We start from the raw sequence: 7668 nt of genomic DNA, 5'->3' as shown, positions 1-7668 counted from the left end.
GGTAGCGACAACCGTCGAGCGATAGGCGACGATCGATGCGTTGCAAGAAATGGGAAATATGCGCGTTGAATGCGGTTCGATTGGATTGATTAATTACCACAAAATTTAACTAACATTAGACCCCACATGGCCTTTTTCCACGAAAATCTGCTGATATGGCTAAAACACTTATATATAGGATGTACCAGCGGCGTATCCACCATGCTTTAACCATATGAGTTTCATCTCGTGAAGCGAGGTTATGTGTGCTAACTTAACACAGACAACACTAATATTGGTAAGCGATAGCGATAGCGATTACGTTACGCGGTACACGATGAGGGATGGAGCAATACACGAGCGATATATGCGATGGCGCGATGCACATAATAAGCGACAGCGCGATACACATAATAAGCGATTGAGATTGCGAGATAGATTCTAGCGATAATGCGATTGTGAGCATGTTGACTTACGAAAAGTCTTGCGATTACACGCTTTGAGTTGCGATTGAGATTGTTACGCCTTGCGATGTAGTGTAGTGTGTCGAAAATAACCACAATAGTATCATAGGTCTACGTTCCAACTCCATATGGCACTTTCTTCACAAAACTTCGGTTAGCATGGCGAAACACCGTCATGTTTCAACCATGCGCCTTCATTTCATGAATAGATGTCACACTTTGTCAGACATGGTCAAGACGCTTATATATAGGAAGTACCAGCGGCGTATCCACCACGCTTAACCATGCCCTGAACGTTAAGGCATCATTGAAACTCACTATGATCTTCGTGCACTAACCAAAATAATCCCGTGTGCACCCGTGATTAATTTTATTCTTGCACGTTTATCGTACCTTATCTCAAGAATGCATAGTAGGGGTAAAATACATTATATAGTACATAGTGCTAGCATTAGATTGTGCGCGAGTATAAGAGAGAAATAGAATTCACATGCGTCGAGAGATAGAATAAGTTCCACACATAAAAGAAATTGACGGCGATAATTCGTGTTATTACAACAACATTAGAAGCAAAATAACGTTGCTGTGGAGTACTTCTGCGGAGACTGCGGTTGCTGCTGAAATTCCTCAAGGTTGCGGTCCCGTGCGACAGTGTTGCGTAAGATGACCATACCAGTTGCAATTTGCGCAATAGCGACAGTTAGCTTCTGGCGGGTGGTGATACGTACACGTGTAACATAGGGGATGAGTTCCGTTGTAGGCACGTTTTAAGTGAACTGGAGCTGCTCGGAGAGGTTCTGGTTGAGATAGTCCAGTTGTTGAAGAGTCTGGGCTCATGGTCTTTCGTTTACGGCTGGGCTGAGCTTCCTGAAATGATGCAGTGTTGTCGGCGGATTCGTTTGATGATTCGCTGGAGATATCGTCGGAGGAATCTTCAGAAGAATCATTGGACGAATCGTCAGAAGAATTGATGATGATTGCTTGATGAGCTTGTCTGACAGGATTCTTGGAGAAAAATCCGTCTAAGGCTCGTTTGTTGTTGATTTTTGCGGCCAAGCGATAGGTTTCTTCGATGGTAGCAGGTCTCGCAGCTTCAACAAAATCGCCCACACACTCAGGCAAGCCGCGAATATACTTCGTGGTGGCTCTTTCTGATGTGTTGACTTGACTTGGGCAGATTAGGCTAAGCTGTTTGAACCTTGCGGTGTAGCCATTATTGTCACATTTGACTTGCTTGATTTTCCAAAATTCGTCTTTGAGTTTCTGGACTTTGTGGGGAGGGCAGTACTCTTTCTTCATGAGCTCTTTCAGCTCATCCCATGAGAGAGCGTAGGATGCGGGGATCCCACGTTTGTTACGTTCGGCGGTCCACCAGTCGAGTGCTCGTGATTGAAATACTCCGGTAGCGCAAGTAGTACGAAACCCATCGGGACACCCACTCTGACGAAGGGTAACTTCGATAGAATTGAACCACTGGAGTAGTTGGGATACACCTCCTTCACCCGTGAACTCCATCGGGTCACAGGCTTTGAAGTGTTTGTAAAGGAAAGCAGATTGTGGCGCTTCCGTCTTAGAGTATTCTGAGGCTCGAGAGTTGCTAAGAGAGTGCACTTGAGCGACAATTTGAGGAATGGCCTTGGCCACTTCCCTGACCACAAGCGAGGCAATCCTCTTTTCGGCGCTTCGTTTGGCTCTTCTCCTAGCTGTTCATCTCGAGGTAGAGTCGTTGGAAGGCATCTAGACATAGAGAGAGAGATTTGGAGTGAGATTCGATCATAATGATTTTGAGTTTGCGATGCGATTGAGCGCGATCAAAACTTGTTGCGAGTAATATAATAGACTTCACATAGGAGCCACATAGGAGACACGAGGTTCCTAAGTTCTCACACAATTGATTTGTTTGTATATATATAATTAGTTGTAGTTTGTACTTATACACATACATGACGGGGTAGTATGCGCGAGGGCGCGATGAAGAGGGAGAGAGCGAGAGCGAAAACGAGCAATTAGACATTAGTTTTGTTGTGAACATTCGATTTTCGTTTTAGATTGAGATGGCTGCGCGAGTTATGCATTTTGTAAAACAAGGAGCGAAAATTGATAAATCAAGAAATCGATAAGGCGTATAATAAACACATAAAGCGTAATTAAGTTCATTAAAGCGTAAAACCGGCGAGTCATAGGCTTAGTAAAATAATCGGAGTGCCTCGGGTGTTTAGGCGTCGACTACCCAAGGTAACCCGACTATACCCAACAAGTTCGTGCATGCGCGTTGACCTAGAAGGCTTATGCTTCCACTGGGATGCAGCTCATGGCATTCGTCCTCCTAATCATCGCATGGCTCGATGTCACACCCTGGCTTTGCGGAAGCGTGGGTTTATTTGGTGTGACTTCTTAATACCATAGCTTAATCACAACAAAGCTATATGAAAATAAAACCGAGACAATCATCCATTACTTCAAGTTTTAAAAGTAAAATACCACAACATTGTTTTCAAACGTCGACACATGCAACGATAATACAACACAACTAAATAAAACCTTGTTCGAAAGACACAACCACAAACATGAAACAAACACAGCTTAAGACTTGTGACTCGTCCAGGTAAAAGCCACAACCCCTAAACTTGGATGACATCACTCTTCTTACGCAGCTCAAAGACATAGCATACCTCGCCAGATCCCTAATTCCCTAAAATACATGTAAGTTGGTGTTAGTGCAGAATGTCTATCGCCTTCGTCAATCGGAACCGTAGCTGAAATAGAAGTAAAATAGGCTTTATATTGTAATTTGTAAGCAATAGGCAAGGTGGCATTATTGTAAATAAGGGGAAATCCCTTATAATCTTGTGCCTATAAATAGGAGCCTTAGGGTTTAGATTTAGAACTTTTGCCACATTAGAGCTTGGAGAGCTAGGTGCTTAGAGAGAGAAACTAGAGAGAGAAAGTGGCAAAACGTGATTCACGGAGCTTGTATTCGTCACATCATAAATAGAATCACCGATTAGTGTACGTTATTGTGTGTTCGGTCACGCACGTTCACGGATTCCGTACGTCGAACGTTCGTTACGCAATCGTAAGGTGTCGAAACCGATCCTACAAGTGGTATCAGAGCTAGGATCTCGATTGCTTGATCAAACACATCGTTTTCGTACCAGATTTCAGCCAATTTCAGATCCGATTTCATCTATTTCTTCATCTTCTACATATTTTTCACGTTTTTCACTAAAATTCGTCAAATTGAACAGGTTTTCACGGTCCGATTTGTCTGAATTTTGGATATATTGTGCGAATATACCTGATCTACAACCCTACCAAGTTTCGATTCGAAACTCCTAGCCGTTTAGGAGAAATCGAGGTTTTTCGGTTCGTTTTCGCGTCAAACGTACAGGTCCGCTCGTATAGATCCGCTCATAGAGATCCGCTCATTGTGTCTATTGTGGTTCGTTCATAGGGTAACAGGTAGGTTCGCTTTTTCGAACAACACAGGTTCGCTTATTCGGTCAAAAAACAGGTTCGCTCATAAGATCAGGAGATTCGCTTATAGGGTTTGTTTTTGTGCTGGTTCATTTATTTGTCAACAATCAGGTTCGCTCATAGGTTTTGATTTGAGATGGTTCGCTTATAGCTCATACAGATCCGCTCCAAATTACGTGTTTGGTCCGCTTATTTGACAAATAGATCCGCTCATTGTACATTGATCAGTGGTCCGCTCATAGTTGTTACATATGGGTTCGCTTATTTGTCATCATCTTCACATGATTTGATAATATAACATGTCCACCGCCCCATTTGTCTGTTGTGTGATTTAGTTGTTCTTTTTGCACCGCCCCATACAAAGGTCAGCCCAATCACAATTTTGGTTTTAATTGAAGGACTTGCGGCCCTATAGCATTCTTACAAGAGGTCCTACATTGCCGCCCATTTAATCAGTTGTCAAAAGTGAGGCCCAATCATTGTCGATCTTAGTGGGTATTCAATCACAGAGAAGTGCAGCCCAAAAGGCCCAATCACAAAAGTTTAATCAATTGTCAGCTAAGTGGTATTCGAACAGTTGGATGTTAAAAAGCACAGCCCAAGTGACATAAAAAATTGGCCCAATCAATGAAAACTTTAGGATAAATCGGCCCTATAAGCAGTATTGTTCAAATCCACTAACTTTGAGGCCCACGTGTGAATTGATAAAAGTTGAATCTGAATTGTTGTTGAGAATTTCGATTAAAGTTTCCAACTGAGCTGAATCTATTTGGGACTGTCTTGTGAATCTGTGTTAAAGCCCACATATAATTGGAATAAGTTGGTTGGCCCAATCATGTGATATAACAGTGTTTTAAGAAAACAGCTCAATCAGTAAAGGCTCAGTTCATCTTTAACCCATATCTTGTGAATTGTTTTTGTTCAGGTTCATTCGTGTTCTCACGACATCAACATTGAAACAAATCCGCAAATCTTTGACACGAGTCTTAGATTGGTTTCATCAACACAATTTCACGTATTCAGTTCAGTTTAAACTGATTGTTTGATTGTTGGTTTGCAGGTGACATGAGACAATTTATGTGGCGCCCGTTTTCCCTTTGTATCATATAACATAACTTTATACGAATTCTTAAAAAATTTTGACATGACCCGTTCAAAAATTTAACCTTTTCCCTGCTTTTAACAACATCATTATATTTATGTTCTACGACACTTTTCAAAACCACAAAATTGTGACCATAAGGTTCACCATGAACAATTTTGTACAAAATATACCAAAAGATTTAGAAATTCTAGCTACTTACTAACATACTAGACACAAATTAACATCATATGACAAAACGAAGTTTTTTGACCCATTCATAATCAACAACATGAACCGGAAGCGTGTAAAAGGTCGACACTTGTGTGTTCGCTCCGAGTGCGCCGCAATCAAGCATGAGATTTACCTAACATTCATAACAACAAACACTTGTTAATTCGTAACACATAACAATTAAAATCCTTTAATCCCATATTCTTTTTCAACCCGTTAACATAACATATTACCTTACTAACATCATTACTTTCATTCGAAAACATTCGTCATTTCACTTTCCAATTCATTTGTGATGAATCGCCACATATCATATTCTTCAATGTACTTACTCCATTTGACCCGTATGGCAAATCTAATTCCTAAATATTCCAACTATCATTCTATTTATCATTCCAACCTAATAGATGGATCTTTTAAATTTTACCACAACTTGATCTTTCAGACATTTCTCCATACTAACTCTTTGCATTTATTCAACCAAGATTCATAAAGGTAAAATTATCCTAAAAATCATAGTTCTAAATGGTATCATTCATAATCTACAAATAGAGTACATAAAGTTCATATGAACTTACCGCGATCTTGTGATGATTGTGCCTTTGAGTGACTTGCGCCTTCTTCCTTCTTTGTGCCTATATGTCATAATCTCATACTTTAGCTTTCTTTTAACATTAATTTCACAATCCTTATAGTATGTTATGGCATTTACTAGTCACATATATCATTGTCATGAGAAAGTTGCATCATCTTAACAAGTATTCATGCAAAAGCCATAACTAAACTCATTTAGGCATTTTGTCAAACACATGGTGTGCATATCACTAGACTAGCATAATGTACAAGCATTTTAAGCACAACTTTCATAGTTCACTCCTTGATTAACATAAACATCCTACCATGTTAGAATCTATCATTCAAATCAAGAGCATACAATTCTAACTCAATATTCATAACAATTTCATAATTCAATCATCAAATTAACATATAAAACTTCACAATTTCTAAGCATTATTTGACATGCAAGTGGGTTTTTTTGCCCTAATCATGTCCATACTAAAATTTTGCATCTAGTGATGTCTAGATCTCCTTAGAAACCGTTAATCATGCTGAATTTAACAATACATTCACGAATTATACTAAACCCATTAAATCAAACATCACCAAATTGCAAAATTCGACTTACTTGATACAAGAAACACTTAGGTGATCACCATTCTTATCTCATGCATTCAACTAGACCTCAACTTCCCTTTTAATTTGATGGATTTGTGAAGTTAGGGTTAGATGAGGAGGAGTTCTTCTTGGTTCCCTGCTCACGAGCGCACACCCACACCTCCCCTTACTGGGCATTTTTCTTGTATTAGGTATTTTAAGTTAACATTTTCATTTTAACCCCCTCATCTATCCAAAACATAACACTTTCTCTTTTGTTTATTTATTTATTCATCTAGTAACATTTATGCATACATAAGGCTATTAAGTTTATTAATATTAAAACGTATCATACGAAATTCGGGGTGTTACAAGTCTACCCCCCTTAGAGAAGGTTTCGTCCCCGAAACCTGAACACGTACCAAATAATTCTGGGTAATGTTCTCGCATTTCTTCCTCCGCTTCCCACGTGAGATCCGATCCCTTTCGATGTTGCCATTGAACCAACACTTGCCGAATGGATTTGTTGCGGAGTTGCTTTACTTTAGAATCTTTTATTGCCACCGGCTTTTCGACATAATTTAACTTCTCATCTACTTCAATATCGTCCAAAGGTACGTATGCCGTCTCATCCGCTAGGCACTTTCGCAATTGCGACACATGAAAGGTGTTATGAATTCCATCCAACGCGGGTGGTAATTCTAACCAATATGCCACCGTCCCAACCCGGGCGAGTATTTTGAATGGCCCAATGTATCGAGGGCCTAGCTTCCCGCGTTTACGAAAACGGATTATTCCTTTCCATGGAGAGACCTTTAATAACACAAGATCTCCCACTTGAAATTCTATTGGTCGCTTTCGTCGATCCGCATAAGACTTTTGTCTATCTTGCGCTGCTTTTAATCTTGACCTAACCATATCAATCTTTTCATCCGTCTTGGTCACTACTTCTTTTGGCGCGATCTCTCGTTGTCCCACTTCCCCCCAACAAACTGGGGTCCTACATGTAACACCCCGTGTTTTCCAAAGTCAAAGTCAAAGTCAAGTGTTGACTGTTATTGGAATTAAAGATTAATAAAGATTAATTTCATTTTAGTTTCATTTTGATTTTCGTATTATTTGGAGTAAGTGTTGTATAATTAAACTAATCGACCGATAATCGAACTGTGAATCAACGACCGACTGTGAATGATAGGAAGTAACAATGCAATAAAGCTAGTCAATCAATAATCAAGCTAATCAAGTCAATCATCGAACTCAAGTGTGGATAATTTTAAT

The 7668-nt window shown here is 39.9% G+C and overlaps 1 long non-coding RNA gene across 1 annotated transcript; it reads right to left on the bottom strand.

Moving 5' to 3' along the window:
- Positions 1–5124: 5124 nt before the first annotated feature.
- Positions 5125–6544, bottom strand: LOC118479886. The gene is made up of 3 exons (XR_004861248.1): positions 6422–6544; positions 5814–5870; positions 5125–5368 (listed from the first exon to the last, which is right to left on the bottom strand). It is a non-coding gene; the product is annotated as an uncharacterized LOC118479886 (long non-coding RNA).
- Positions 6545–7668: the final 1124 nt, after the last annotated feature.

The sequence above is a fragment of the Helianthus annuus genome, chromosome 6 (assembly GCF_002127325.2).
Source record: "Helianthus annuus cultivar XRQ/B chromosome 6, HanXRQr2.0-SUNRISE, whole genome shotgun sequence".
NCBI lineage: Eukaryota > Viridiplantae > Streptophyta > Magnoliopsida > Asterales > Asteraceae > Helianthus > Helianthus annuus.
This window is presented reverse-complemented; position numbering and strand designations above follow the sequence as displayed.